The following is a 16,097-nucleotide window of genomic DNA, read 5'->3' on the forward strand; positions in this document are numbered from 1 at the left end:
GAGTGTAGTGTAAGTCCATTGTTTCTTTGTTGACTTTCTCTCAATGATCTGTCTAATGCCTTTAGTTGAGTATTGAAGTCCCCCACTATTATTGTGTTGCTATCTCATTTCTTAGGTCTAGTAGTAGTTACTTTATAAATCTGGGAGCTCCAGTGTTAGGTGCATGTAAATTTTGGATTGTGACATACTCTTGTTGGATTGATCATTTTCTCATTACATAATAACATTCCTTGTATTATTATTATTATTATTGTTGTTTTTACTGTTGTTGCTTTAAACTCTGTTTTATCTAAGAATAGCTACTCCTGCTCATTTTGGTTTCCAAGTTATCCCATGCTTTCACCTTGAGTTTATATGAATCCTTACATGTTAAATGAATCTCTTGAAAACAGCAGATAATTGGTTTATAATTTTTCATCCACTCTGCCAATCTGTAACTTTTAAGTGGAGCATTTAGGCCATTTGTGTTTAATGTTAATATTGAGGTGTAAGGCACTGTTCCAAGCATTGTGTTAATTTTTACCTAGATACTTTGTTTTCTTTATTGTGGTATTATTTTATTGGCTCTATAAGTTTTATGCTTTTAAGAGGCTCTATTCTGATGCATATCAACCTTGTGTTTCAAGATTTAGAATTCCTTTTAGCATTTCTTGTAGGGCTCATCTGGCAGTGACAAATTCCCTCAGCAGTTGTTTGTCTGAAAATGACTTCATTTCTCCATCATGTATGAAACTTTGTTTTGCTGGATACAAAATTTTTGACTGGCAGTTATTCTGTTTAAGGAGGCTAAAGATAGAACCCCAGTTCCTTCTGGCTTATAAAGTTTCTGTTAAGAAGTCTACTGTTAGTCTGATAGGTTTTCCTCTTTAGGTTATCTGATGCTTTTGTCTCACTGCTCCTATAATTCTTTCCTTTATATTGACTTTAGGTAGCTTGATGACTATATGCCTTAATGATGTCCTTATTGCAATGTATCTCATAGGAGTTATTTGAGCTTCTTGTATTTGGATATCTAAACCTCCAGCAAGGCCAGGGAAGTTTTCCTCAATTATTTCCTCAAATACGTTTTTCAAACTTTTTTCTTTTTCTTCTTCCTCAGGAACACCAACTAGTCTTAGGTTTGGTCATTTTACCTAATCCTATATTGCTTGGAGACTATTCATTTCTGTTTATTCTTTTTCTATTTTTGTTGGACTGTGTTAATTTGAAAACCTTGTCTTCAAGCTCTGACATTCTTTCTTCCACTTGTTTTTAGTCCGTTAAAACTCCCCACTGCATTTTGTAAATCCCAAAATGTGTCTTTATTTCCAGAAGTTCAGACTGATTTTTCTTTAAAATAGCCATCTCTTTAGAAAATTTTTCATGCATATCCTGAATTTTTTTTTTTAATTCTTTATGTTGGTTCTCACCTTTCTCTGGTATCTCCTGGAATAGCTTAATAATCATGATGAGCTCTCATGGGAGAAGTCCCAGCTGTGTCTGCAGTGGTGGATGAGGGGGAAAAGAAATCCCCTTCTCCAAGGTCCTTTATAAGGACTAGGGCTGCCTGACTGCTGGGATAGAGCTGCAGACTTTCCTTACTGAGCCCAGCACTGGAACTCTGCCCCTGCTGAAAGAAACTTCCCACCAGAGAAAAGATCTGGGACTCAGGCCTGCCTTCTGGATTCTTTTGTCCCACAGGGTATTCCCTTGATGTGGTACACTCCCTCTTCCCCTAAGATTAGGAGTCCCTCAGTGCCAGATTACTGTGAATACTGCTGCTCCTCTGGGTCTAGCTGCCCAGTGGGCTGCCACACTCCAGGCTGGTGTTGGGGAATGTCTGCAAGGAATCTTGATGTGAAGTGACCTGTCCTCAAGTATCCCAGCAGTGGGTACCAATACCAGCTCTCATGGGGGTGGCAGGGGAGTGACATTGACTCTGTGAGGTTCCTCGGTTATAAACAGCCTTAGCATGCTGACTTTCACAAATGCTGGTCATAGTAGTAATGAACTACTCACATGGAGAGACTCAGGACCTTCTGGTTAACCAGGCTGGTGCAAACAATGGTGATAGGTGAGGTTATACACAAGTTTTCTCCTTCTTGGGTGTCACGTTATTCTACCTGGAACTGTAATGGATTGTGTCAGTTGGCCTCCAGCCAGGAGGTGGTGCTTGCAAAGGAGTCCTAGCTCTGACAGTAGTGGTGAGATTTGTGCTTGTTTTATGTTACCCAGGAAGTTACTCTGGGTTCTCAGGTGATGAGTGGGGCTATAGAGCCTCCTAAAAGTTTTTGTCTTTTGTATTAAGCTACTAAGGCAGGTGGAGGGGCAAAGCCAAGTGGGGGCTGGGTCAGGTAGTTCTGTGCTCTGGTTCTCCATGTGCATAGAAAGCAGTGGCCCCTGTGGGAGTTGCAGGGGGTCAGGTCTCTGGCCACTGGGGTAATGTTCCAGGGAGAAGTGTAGCTGCCTTTGCTGCTGAAAAGAGTTCATGCAGGCAGTGGGGAATAGCAGGCAGCAGTAAACCCCACCCAGCTCCCACATACTTGGCAAGGCAGGTCTCACACCCTCAGTGCCTTAGTTCCAGTCAGTCTATGCTCAGAACTCAAAACTGCCCCAGGCTATAAGCCTTCCCCATGGGAGACAGCAACCATAGCTTTCAGGCCACACCTCTTCCTATCTGCCCACACAGCCAGGGATCCTAGCTCCTGTGCTTGTGGCTGCAGCACATGTTTCCCACTCATTTCCCAGTTTCAGTTGGGAGCTCCTGTCAACCTGCTACTGCTGCCTGAATTAGCTAACAGAATTCCATGAGGTTTCCTGTGAGATAGAATCAGGGATGGCTTCCCTGAGTCCATGCTGGAGACTGGGAATGCTCACAAGGGTCTTCACACTCCTGTTCCCTAAATCAGCTCCACTGCTGAACAGAGTTAAGGCCTTCCCCCATGGCTTGGATGGTCAGGTTCCCCAGTGGGGGTGGATATCCTGGAGGCAGTCTCTCCCCATCTGACACTCTGGGGACTTACAATTTTTCACCTGGCTCATGGTGTAGGCTGCAGCCTGATGCTTCTTTCACAGTTTCTGTGTTTTCTTTCCATTTTCCTGTTACGTTTCTGCATTGCTTCAATGAAAAAAGCTCACAGTTTAAATCTCTACACTTTAGTTTGTCTTTCTAAGTGGGAGAGGCATGCTAACACTGCCTCCAGTCTCCCATCTTGGAACAAAATTCTCTTTTGGCATTATTAACTTAAACTTCAAAAGAAAAGAGAATTCTCAAGGTAATACGTGAAACTTGAACTTTAAAATTAAAGTTCTGATAGCCTAAAATGGCAGTCCATGCTGTTTGTCCCACCTTCTTCTCCCCAACATCTAGCATATGGTGCCAGAACCAAAACTAACACTCAAATATTTATTGAGATGAGCTGAACTAGATGTTTCACTCATAGTTAAAATGTTTCATAGGAAGAAAACCTTCATTTTGAAATGATAATTTTTGAAATAATTTAAAACGAGTAAATCCCAAGGCTCAGCTTGTGCTTTACAAGCTACCAGTATTTTGGCCAATAGAGAGATATTTTGGCCAATAGAGAGATAGCTAAAAATGGGGAAAGTGAGTAGATGGGGGTCTTCAGAACCTGCTTTTTGTGATTAGAGGGTGGAGGGATATTTGTGAAAAGAATTAGCACTTTCAGAAACTGCTTATGAGACAAAAGCAACAATATAACCTTTTAGAAAAGTTCTTTCACTAGATGTGTAAACTTGAAAAATTTATTTTACCTTTTTGAACTCCAATTTTCCCATCTGTAAAATTGGAGGATTGTATTAAAATACATATAAATTTTATTCCATCTATGCAATCAGATTATTCTTATTTTTTAATGGACAACACAATTTGCCATTTAATATTCTTATCCTCAAACTATTTTTTCAGCCCAATAACTGTCTAGGACCCATATAGCTAGATGTCCATTCATAAATCACAGATGAAAATATGATAACTAGCATTAGTGACCAAAGACATTTGTAGATTCTATTATTTGTAATGACATTTGTAGATTCTATTATTATTTTCCCATTTTACAGATAAGGAAATACAGATAGAGAAGGTGGCTTGTCAATGATCATACTCCTATCTATGAAGAGTTGAAGGCAGAATTAGAATATGAACCTGTGTTCTTTCAGATACTACACTTTGAACCTATATGCTGTACTGACACCTAAGTTTTTTTTATCATGGTGGGTGAACAAGACATGAAAACATGCCTTAGCAAAATTTTTTCCAGAGATGCCAAGTATATAAACTTGGATTCAGCAGAGTAGAGATGTTAGAAAATAATAAAAAATCATAGACCAATGCCAAAGACAGTGGGTGATACTGAAGAGAGAGGCTGGTGAAAAGAAAAGAAGTTTGCAGTTAGGCAGAACTGAACTCTAAGTACTAGTTTTATCACTTCTCAAACGCAGAATCTTGCGTTGGTCATTTAACTGAAGGTCATAAGTTCCTTCAACTGTAAAATGGGCTTGATATTATAAACTTCTGAGGGTTGTTGTAAGATTAAATGAGATAATACAAGCTGAGTATCCCTTATCTGAAATTCTTCGGACCAGAGGTGTTTCAGATTTCAGATTTGTTTTTAATTTTTGGATATTTGCATATAAACCATAAATTATCTTAGGGATGGGAACTAAGTTTAAACACAAAACTCATTTATGTTTCATGTGCATTTTATAGACATAGGCTAAAGGTAATTTTATACAATATTTTTAATAATATATATGACCCGTCACATAAGGTCAGGTGTGGAATTTTCCACTGGTGGTGTCGTTCAAATAGATTCAGTTGTTGAAACATTTCAGATTTTTTATTTTTTAATTGAGCATGTTTTACCTGTGTACATGAAGTGTCTAATGCCTCTTTAGGGAGAGGAAGGAGTTCACAAAGCATCATGGGGCATTTGCAAGGGTATAAATTATATGTTGAAAATGGTTTCTTTTCAGTATCTTAGAGGACGTTTCTTGTTATTGTCCTTTGGATTCCTTGATCTAGGAGAGTTTTCTCTCCTTATCTGGTTTATAACCCCCTTGAGGGCAAAGACAGGCTCTCCTATGGTCTGCCTGCCCACAAGAGACATGTAGTACCACACACACAGCCTCAACAATTTCCTATATGCTTCATGAGTGATATTTTGAGGTTATCCCTGTGTCTCTTTCTATTGGAATGGAATAGAGAGAGACTGAAAAAAGGGAGATCAACTAGCAGGCTGTTGGGGAAGAAAAAAACATTTCCATTTTAAATCTACTAAGTTAGCAGTTCAGAGTCTGTATTGATTTACTTTTTGAAAAGAATATTAATTTTCCTTAAAAAGTATGCGGGTGAAAGGCGAAACAAATTGGACCTTGGATTTATTTACTAAGATGCAGTCCTTGATTATTCTTCTCTTTAAATCATCCCACTGCTATTCTGAAGGTTCTTTAAAGATTAGTATTAATGTTGCCTGTGTCTGGCAGAGGCAGGTGGATGTGACATTTTATAATTCAGATGTAAAAGTGAAAAGGTTCTCACAGTTTCAACTCTAGTGCCTTTAATGTGCCATGTGAAGAGAAGGGAAATTGCAGTATACACAAAGGGGCTAGAAAAATTATCATTTTTTTTCCTAAGATAACTAATGCCATTAGAAAGTTCTTATGAGAAAGTTCCAGATTTCTATTTGGCCAAAAGAATGCTTGATGTCCAGTTTCAGTTCTGATCGCAGTTGTATTTATGTGGACACAGCTTTATTTATTTATTTATTTATTTATTTATTTATTTATTTATTTTTAAATAGTGAGAGGGGTTTTGCTATGTTGCCCAGGCTGGCCTCAAAACTCCTGACCTCAAGCAATCCTTCCATTTTAAGCCTCCCAAAGTGTTGAGATTATAGGTGTGAGCCATTGTGGCCTGACCTGGACATAGTTTTAATATTGGGTTTCTTTGTTTTGTTTTGGTTGAATTCATCCTTTCCTTTACTCATTCAATAAATATTTCTTGAATATTTTTTCCTGGTGTTCACCCAGTTGGGAGAGGTAGGAACCAAACAAAGTCCCTGACCTCAGGCACAATACAGAAACTGCTTCCTTTAGTATAGTAGAAACCAGCCACACAAAGTCAAAACTTTAATTGGTTCACCCAGTTGATGATAATTGAGCACCATCATAAATCGGGTACCTTGCTGAGTAATGAGTTACCTACCAGTGAATAACACTAGATTTCTCTGAGGGAGCTATCAGTGTATTGGAGGAAGGAGACACACGCAAAGAAAACAGAGTGATAGAGGGAATATAGGAGAGAAGTAGCGATTAGCCATGGGAATGTAGGCGAAGATAGGTGAGGAAAGGTATTTTAGCACAAAAAGCCTCTTATGAGAAAAATGGGAGTCAAAAGAGAATGTGGAGAGTGCTAATAGAGAAACAAAAGTAAGTATGAGTGTATTGGTAAAAGAAAGAATGGAGTGGAGAAACCAAGGGGAAGGGGGCAGAAGGTTGGAGAAAGAAGCATTTCTAGATTGCCTGAACCTGGTATGTCATGTTGAGGAATTTGGATTTGATCCCTAATATATAAGCTCCTGGAGTTGAGGTGGGGGTTAGGGGTAACTCATCCTGCTTTATTTCTGTGTCTGTAGTGCCTATAAAGGCTGAGTAAGTCTTCAGGGAGCAAATGGATAAGCTAGGAGACTGAAGGAATAGGATAGGATATAGGGGATGGTGATGACATAAGCTGGTTTTTCATTCATAAAAATGTTCTGGCTATATGAAGGATGTACTTATAGAGAGCCAGGAAGGGGTTGAGGAAACATGTTAGTAGATGACTGCATTGATCCTGGCAAGAAAAGATAGTCTAAACTGGGATGGTGGCAGTGAGAATAGAATTTTCTGCCATGGGGAATGCGAACACTTTTTGCCCATCTTCTATGTAGTCGTCGTATGATTAGGTTTTCTTGGTTTTGATTTCTGTTTGTTGGTTGGTTGGTTGATTATTCTTTTTCAGGGTTGTATAATATTTTTTCTTCTTTTCTGTATTTTTTCTTATTTTCTTTTCCCCTAAAAGGAGTTCCCACCTCCAAAATTGCTTGCTCCCAATATCAATGTCAGGTACTCAGCAGACACCTTTTATTTTTTTTATTCAAACTAAATTTAAGTTTTGATTATATTTTATTTATTAAAATATATATTTAGGGAGTGCAACTGCAGATTTCTCACATGCATATATTACATAGTGGTGAAGTTTGGGCTTTTGTATATCAGTCATTGGAACGTCGGAATAGTGAACATTGTACCCAATAAGTAATCTTTCAACCTTCACTTCCCTCCCACCTTTTGTAGTCTCCAATGTCTATTATTCCACTCTATGTCCATTGTTTAGCTCCTACTTATAAGTGAGAACATGTGGTGTTGTGGTATTTGGCTTTCCAAGCAGATACTTCAAAGAAAAATTGTGTTTTAGTAACTAAGCATCCTGAAGTATGTACTCTTTAGGCCCGGCACGGTGGCTCATGTCTATAATCCCAGCACTTTGGGACACTGAGGTGGGCAGATCACTTGAGGTCAGGAGTTCAAGACCAGCCCAACCAACGTGGTGAAACCCTCGTTTTTACTAAAAATACAAAAATTAGCTGGGCATGGTTCTGGGTGCCTGTAATCCCAGCTACTAGGGAGGCTGAGGCAGGAGAATTGCGTGAACCCAGGAGGTGGAGGTTGCAGTGAGCCAAGATTGTGCCACTGCTCTCTAGCCTGGGCGACAGAGCAAAAAACTCCATCTCAAAAAAACAAAAATAAAGTATGTACTCTTCAGTTTTGCAAACATTCCATTTTCACTGTATCTCATTTAGGTAATCAGTAGTAGCTTGGTATTGAGCTGTGGTTCAGAAGTACTTCTCACACTATGATCTTTAAGATCCAAATCTTTCTTAACAAAGCTCTTCTTCAGGCCTTATATTTCTCCAATACCGTCTGCTTTACCAGTTGCAGAAATGATTGAATGGCATGACACCTCTCTGTGCTCCTAAAGAGAGCATTTTGTCCTGTATCTGTGGTCTCCTTGCTGGCCTATTTCCCACAGATAAAATCAGCACTCCTGTATTCCTTGGAAATTGGAAATAAATTTTCAGTTTCTTGCAGTGGAAAGTAACTTTGTTTAAAGTTGAAGCTAAAAGAAATTTTCACATTTCACATTGCTATAAAGTTTTCTATGTAAAACCCTTTAAAAAAAGTGTTTTTGGAAATGGTCTTAATCACATGAAGCAAAGTATGAGTTCCATGAGGAGAAATAAAGTTCTGTGGGGGCTTATCAGAAAGTCTTAAGGTATCTTCCATCAAGTAATTTTTAATGTCTCCAAAGAATTAGATATATATGTAGATGATATAAGCGATATAGCTTTTAATATATATATCACATCCAATAGCATTTTCAAAAAGGAAATGGTTTTAGTGATTGTCTTTAACAGATGGAATATTTGATTACTGAACTCTATAAGAAAATTTCTGACAGAAGAAAGTGCAAAGACAAGGCACAGACAGAAGGGAAGTATGTGGTCCAGTAAAATATGGAATATGGCCATAGCATAAGTCTGGAGTGGTAGTAGAAGATGGAACAGAAAACTGTGTTTAGGTTATAGCGTGGAGGGTGTTTTGTGAAGGACTAAAGGGTCTGCTCTTACTTAGCTAAGCAACAAGTGAATGTGAAAAAAGCACTGCCTTAGAAGGGCACAGGAATAGAAAGCTTAATGCAAGAACTGGGGTCTTTGAAATAAGTCTTGATAATTCAGAATGTGAAGGACATTCCGCCAAGATGGCAGAATAGCATGTCTAGACATGCAGAGGTATGAATGTACCAAGTACATTTGGGAAATTTAATGTAAGTGGTTGCAACTACAGTGCATGCCTCTGTATATGCCTGATTCTTTGTGGGCCTTTCATCCAGTGAAGCAGAAAGATGAAAGCTATGCAAGAAGCCAAAAATTAAGCATACCCCCAAACAAGTCAGAGGAGCTATGGGTAACGAGGTAGGGTTGGGGAAACTATACTTCAGTCATCAACTGTGACTGTGTTCTAGAGTTCCCTGATATGCCTAATGATATATCAAGGTTCTTTTCCATTCATGTGTATTCATCGTATTTACTGACAATTCCCCTCCCTCTCCAGCAGCCTGATCTTTTGGGACTTTGACTTTTTTTTTTAATCACCAAGTTACCCACTTTGGCCTTATATGACTCTAAATCTGTGTCTGTGATGGGGCCATGCTAATTCATGCTGTAAACTTATAGCCTTTCTCTAAGCAAGGGGAGAGGTCATGATACATGGCAAAGGGATGCCTCTTCCTGTAGCTGCTGCTCTAGAAGTCTGACCAATTTACTCATTCATTGCCAGTGTGCTATTCAACATCTTCCTAGAGGAACACGTAGCCCCAGATCTGTGTCTGGGTTACAGACAGGAGAAACGAACAGGGTGCGTGGGAAGGGAGAATGGAAAAGGCCAAGGGTGGGAGGTGGGGCTGGTGGGCAGCTCAGCTGGGCCCATTGAAATACCATCTGCCTTGTCACCAAATGGCAGAGGCCAACAATTTGCACAACATGATTAGTACTGCAAAGCAAAGTAAACAGTTATTACAGGGAGGCAATCATTTGGTACCTGGCAGTAGGCGGTGAGAAGATCTGTCAGTCTTCTTTATTAATTGCAGAAATGTCTTCAGGGGAGCACTTTGTAAGTATGCTTACTCAGTTACAGCAAAAGCCCAGTCTCTTAGCAAGTAACCCATTATTATTATTCGCAGTAATACAATAATAGTAATAACAATAACAGCAAATATTTTCTCTGGAATAGTAAATATCAGAGGGTATTTTTATTGCTAATGTTATTAGTGTTGTTATGAGGGTATCTTTCTCATGCTGGGCTCTAATCACCATTTTTATGAGTACTGTATATTCTTTCATTTAGGCAAAAGGATTTGTTTATGAAGGGACTTTTTTCCTTCCTGCACTGCTGCTCTGAAGCTTAACTGTTTTTAAGAGGAGCATGCCATACTTAGAGGGTGATATAAGTTATCGGTGGAATGCTGCCTTCTCAAATAAGGTAGCTGCAATGTCACTAAATGCTCAATAGCATACGAGCATGAATTTTGAGTTTTCTTTCATCTGTTTTTTCCAAGTGTAGCTTGGCAAAGACTAGCTATGTTATGTCAGGGATTCCAGTATCAGGTAAGAAATTGTACTTTTTAAAATTGTTCCCTCTAACCCGAGGATCAACAATTTTATGTGTGATGATGTAATATGAAGAATGCCAAATGATCAAGAGAGAGATCCGTGCTGCTTTTGGTAGAATAGCATGGCTGAAATCATGCTTCAAATAATCGTGAGAACGTTTAGTGAGCTTTCTTACTCTTGGCCAGTGAGGGCAATGTCAGGAAGACTACCTCTGTCAAACCTAGTGCTTGGATAAAGGACAAAAATTCTGGTTATTTTCCTGCTGCTTAGGACATTTTGTGAACATCTCAGGCGGGATATAGAAACTAAATATGCCTAGTAGTCAACTAAGAGTAAGTCCTAGCAGCTGAGATCCAGAGTGTGCTGAAAACTTTTAGGCAGGGCTGGTTGGCAGGTGAATCTTGTTACCTCATTTCATCTCTCTATCTCTCTCTCACACATACACACACATATATACACAGGCTCCCCTCTTCGCCCTCCACACTTTTTCTCTCTATCACCACAGGAGAGTATTTTTTACTCCAGGTTTTGAGACACCTCCTTTCTTTGCCCTTTGTCAATGGGCAAAGACATTTTCTAGGCCTGTGCTTCTCAGTCTTTCGTTTGTATATGAGTCACTGGGGATCTTGTTAAAATGCAGGTTCTAATTCGGTGTGTCTGGAGTAGGGCTTGACGTTGCACATTTCTAATAAAACTCTTAGGCGATGGAGATGCTGCTGGTGAGTTGACCAAATCTGGAGTAGGAAGGCTTTACACGCCTCACAGCTGTGCTGATTTGGGGTGGACAGAGGCAGAGAGTAATTCAGAATCTTATCAGTCCAGTAATCAAAACTGTGGGTGAAAGCAGATTAAAGCTCTAAAACAACCTTGTCCTTCCTGTGGCCCGTGCACTGCATGCAGTCCTGGACGGCTTTGAATGTGGCCCAATACAAATTCGTAAACTTTCTTAAAACGTTATGAGACTTTTTTGAGGTTTTGTTTTTGTTTGTTTGTTTTTTGCTTATCAGCTATTGTTAGTGTTAGTGTATTTTATGTGTGGCCCAAGACAATTGTTTTTCTTCTAATATGGCCCCGGGAAGCCAAAAGACTGGACACCCATGAAAAACATGAGGTTCTCTAAACTCACACAACTGAGGGCCATATTGGTCAAACATCTCAGGGCTATGCTTTTCTTATAACATTAAAAAGCGATCCTCAACAGCTGAGAAAGGGGCCTCTGAGGAGACATTCTAGAATCCTCCCTCCCCCAAATCTGGGTTTACATCTTTAATGAAGATTCAGGTGTTTTTCTTTATAACAAAAATAATCTTCTAGTATGAGACACAAAGAGATATGAGAAAACGGAAACATAGAGAAAGATAATAAAGAACACATGAAATATCACAAAGGTTATTTTGGTTATGCCTCAATAAAGCTGGAAAAAATATGAAAAGAAAATGGAAATAAAACTTTTAAAAATATTTTAGTCAGACTAAACTTTTTGTGACATAAAACTTAGACATTGGGAGAGAGGACCCTTTAAGAATTCATTATTAGAAATATAACATTACTGCAGTCCTTCTCGAGGTCTAGAAAGGGGCACATGAAAATGAGGGGCTTATGCTTTATTAGCCTGACAGTAAATCCACCTCTGTTGCAAAAGTTATCAATGAGGAACGTGTTTTGCTTTCTGAATGCTTTCTTTGGGCACCATTCCCATAATATCTTTCTATAACCTTCTGGGTTGAATTGGGAATTCGCAAAAAAAAACACTGCCAAACTTGAATTAGTAGATATGCAATGGAAAATTTAATATGAGAAGGAGGTTCTAGTTTTCTAATTTATTTTCGCATGTTAAATGACACTAAAAAAAGGTAATTTTAATTATAAATACAGTACATTCAATTCAAAATGAATTTAAATAATAAAGGGGTACAGCAAATATCCACCAGAATCGTGCCATTATATTTCTGGTTTTTACAAAGGTCTGAGTGTATGTGTATAAGTGTGTTTGTGTGTGTTTAATCCAAAGTATCCAAATTACATTCACAATGTAGTCATTCTATCAGATGCCACCTTATTCTTATAGAAGATTGGGTGGTTGACCTTTCTTCTCTTTCTCTTTTTATTATTTACATGTGTGTCAGTTTATTTTTGGTGGCATTCTATAATCAAGCTCCATGTTAACATATTGGTTTTAACATTGAAATAATACAGTTTTAGAATTTTGAAAATTAAATTGCTGTAGATGGAAGAACTATATTAACATACGTATACTGAAAATCTTGACATAAGTTAACTCCTTCAAACTGGATTGCTAAAAAAAAGAAACTTTCCCTAAAGCCCAGGAAATCTCTGACCAGATGATTGGCCAACTCCTGGAATGAGGTTCTAATCTATAATTCCTACCTCTCTTACTTATCATATCACATTTGGATGGAGCAAGAAGAACTACCTTTTACATTAAAAAAATTGTTTTAATGTATGCAAACAATACTCCAGAAACAGTAAAAGCTTTTTTGGGTCACTGCCATAATGCCATTTTCTACATAATATGTTTCAGAGATAATATTCAGTCTATTTTTATTTATGTGGCAAGAAGAAAAACAAGGCTACTGATTATCTTTTTAGAGTATATGAATTTGAATTACTTTATTTTTTACAATTTCTTTTTAAAGTCCAAGTATCTCTGACAGTTATTTTTTTTTATAAGCAGAATGGTGTGGCAAAGAGAGCATGCACTACATGAAGAGATCCTTGAATTATTGTCCCAATTCTGCACTGCAGGGCTTCTGCTTTCTTATTTTTAAAAGGGGAAGATTATTTCTACGTAATGTTAAGGATTCTTTCCAGCTTTAACATTCCATGATTGTTTGATAAATTTATTTAGTCACTCTTTTCTTGATGGTTTTGAAGCATTATCTTGGAAACCATTAGATTACATTGCTTTTCTTAATCTGGAGTCACCACAGCTGAATTCAGCATCTTTTATTCAGCCCGGCTGATGATATTCTTTAAGGGCAGGGGAGAACCCAAATATCCTATATTCTTTCTGCAGCCAAGCCAGTGAAACATTTCTGCTGAAGTTTTTCTGTCCATCCAAAATCCTAGTGATTTTTGATGGCAATACAGAAAGGAGTTAAAGTCAACTTTCAATTATTCAACACTTTTTTTTTTTTTTTAACAGATGCTATATACTGGGAACCCCTGTAGGCACTAGAGATACAACAGTGAACAACACAGGCTAGATTTCCCTTCTCAAATTGCTTAGAGTCTAGCGAGGGAGGTAGACATTGATCGAATCATATAGATAAACGTGAAAATGCAAATGTGGTAAGTGCCATCAAAGATAAGTATATGGTATTCTGAAAATCTGTATTATTTGACCTGCTCAGGGAAGTCAAGGAAGCTTTCCTAAGAAAATAATACACATCAAAGATCTAAAGGGTGTCTTAAAGAGCAAAAAGGAGAAGGAAAGGATCTGTGTAAAGAGCATATCACATGCAATTGCCCTGTGATGGCAGCAAGGAACATGAGTATATGGAGTTATAGAAGGCAGATAGGGCTGGATCCCAGGAAGTAAAGAATAGCCTGATAAGAGATGAAATTGGAGATATTTGTAGGGGCCTGACTGCACGAAATTCTTTTGTATCAATTTTGACATTTCATCTTTAAGAACAAAGGAAAATCATGGATAAGACCATAGTAACATCATTAGATTTACTTGTCAATCACCTTTCACTTGAGAAAGGAAAGAGGTGAGGCAAATTTGTCTAGAGTTAGATTATGGGGAGAATTAAACAGTGATGTAATCGGTTTATTGTTATTCTGGAGTCTGCTCTGGACTGATAACCTAACTTTTCTTGAATGCTTTATTTCTAGAGTACTAGTCGAGACTACCAGGGAGACAATAGAAAGTTATCCTCCATCATTTATGTAACCGAAATGAATTTAGACTTCTGAAGGGTAATCTTAGGTCCCACAGAATTCCCAGGGGGTAGACTTGCAGCTTTGCCAGATGAGTGGCAACACAGCTGTATGTTCTCCAGGAGCAATTCTTTCATGAGCCTGCCAGCTACTAGACAATATGCCCAAGAGAGGGCACCCAAATTATTCTGCTCATTCTTCCTGGGTCCTTGTGATAGTTCCATATTTTCTCCCCCTTTTTTTTCAATTAAATACACACATCTTCTTTATTCCTGAGAAACTATGTAATTTCCATAAGAGATTCCCATTTATGCTAAATAGCACCTCAGCATCATGTAGCCACCATTCAAAAAATGATTTCCCACAATATTGAACACCAGGAAGCCCACGTCCTTTCTAGCTTAGAATGCCCCATGTTCTTGTGTAGTGTTAGGGAATCTTATGCAGCATCCCTGGCCCTCACCTACCTCTTATCCTGACACTGGGGTGATTTTACCTGAGTCTGAGAAGGAAGGGCTGGGTGGGACATAGCTTGATACTAATCCTTTCAGTCTCCTCAGTCCCAGTTTCCTGAGGCAACACCAACAGAAACCTTTAGTAGATAATGTTACATTCGCTGTCTGATAATATGTTACAAGACTAGGAGCTCTAGATCTGGCTAGCGGAAAATATATAGGCTTAAGACACATCAGACACCCAATGAATATTCAAAAAATATATATTCATCTTATTCTGTGACTAAGACCATTTGTTGACTTGTCAAGATTGGCAATGCTGAACTTGATAGTAGAATAACAGGCATAATGACAGGAAATAATACTGAAGAAGAGTGAGATGCCGCAGGCAGCAGGTGATGTGTTGACTTCTGAACTCTACAAAGCTATATAGCCTGGTCAATGATAAGTTAATCCTCTGTGTTCCCCACAAGATCAGATACCTCCCCCTTTAGATGAAATTGTTCCCTAATTAAATAAAATCTGGGCCGGGCGCAGTGGCTCACACTTGTAATCCCAGCACTTTGGGAGGCCGAGGCGGGCGAATCACGAGGTCAGGAGGTCGAGACCACGGTGAAACCCCGTCTCTACTAAAAATACAAAAAATTAGCCGGGCGTGGTGGTGGGCGCCTGTAGTCCCAGCTACTCGGAGAGGCTGAGGCAGGAGAATGGCGTGAACCCGGGAGGCGGAGCTTGCAGTGAGCCGAGATCGCGCCACTGCATTCCAGCCCGGGCGACAGAGCGAGACTCTGTCTCAAAAAAAAAAAAATAATAAATAAAAAATAAAATAAAATCTGGAAAAGAACATTAAGCAATTATTTGAATAGCTTTAGAAGGATGCAGTGATTATTAGCTGTTAAGACACGTCAACAACAAAAATACAGAAAAAATATATGAGGATTTGCTTATTCCTCTAGAAAAATGGGATTAGAATACAAGGGAGAATATAAGTACAAATGGCAATGTCTTGCCGATACTACTAGAAGTGTGCATGTTTATTTCTGTTATTCTTCCAAATATGGTTAAATGAATTTTACTGTTTGGTAGGTAGCCTAAACATTACATCCATCATCTTTTTTCCCTGATTTTTTTCCCTCTTTGAAATTTTTATTAAAATGAGAATAGAATGGTTAGTGTCTGTGATCATTAGCTTGCAGAGGCTGGCTTACAAAACAGATTGTTAGTGCCATAAACACAGGCCTGGGAATTCTATCATCCAGTCCCTGATGTGGCATGTCAATTCTCAGGGAATGGCTTATCCTAAATAGTGTTTGCTGTTATTCATAAATATATAATGACAGTGATCCTTAAGCAAACTTCATCCAAATCACTCAATTCTGCACCACTAATGACTGTACACCCAGTAAAAGGCAATAAGAGGCAGTTGCTCTACTCTGTTTGTAATATTCGCCATTATTCAAATACTGTTGACTAACCTTTCACAGCTAAAAGGCTGGTCTCCAAACTTTGGAAGGACTAATTCACT

The sequence above is a fragment of the Nomascus leucogenys genome, chromosome 21, assembly GCF_006542625.1.
Source record: "Nomascus leucogenys isolate Asia chromosome 21, Asia_NLE_v1, whole genome shotgun sequence".
Lineage (NCBI taxonomy): Eukaryota > Metazoa > Chordata > Mammalia > Primates > Hylobatidae > Nomascus > Nomascus leucogenys.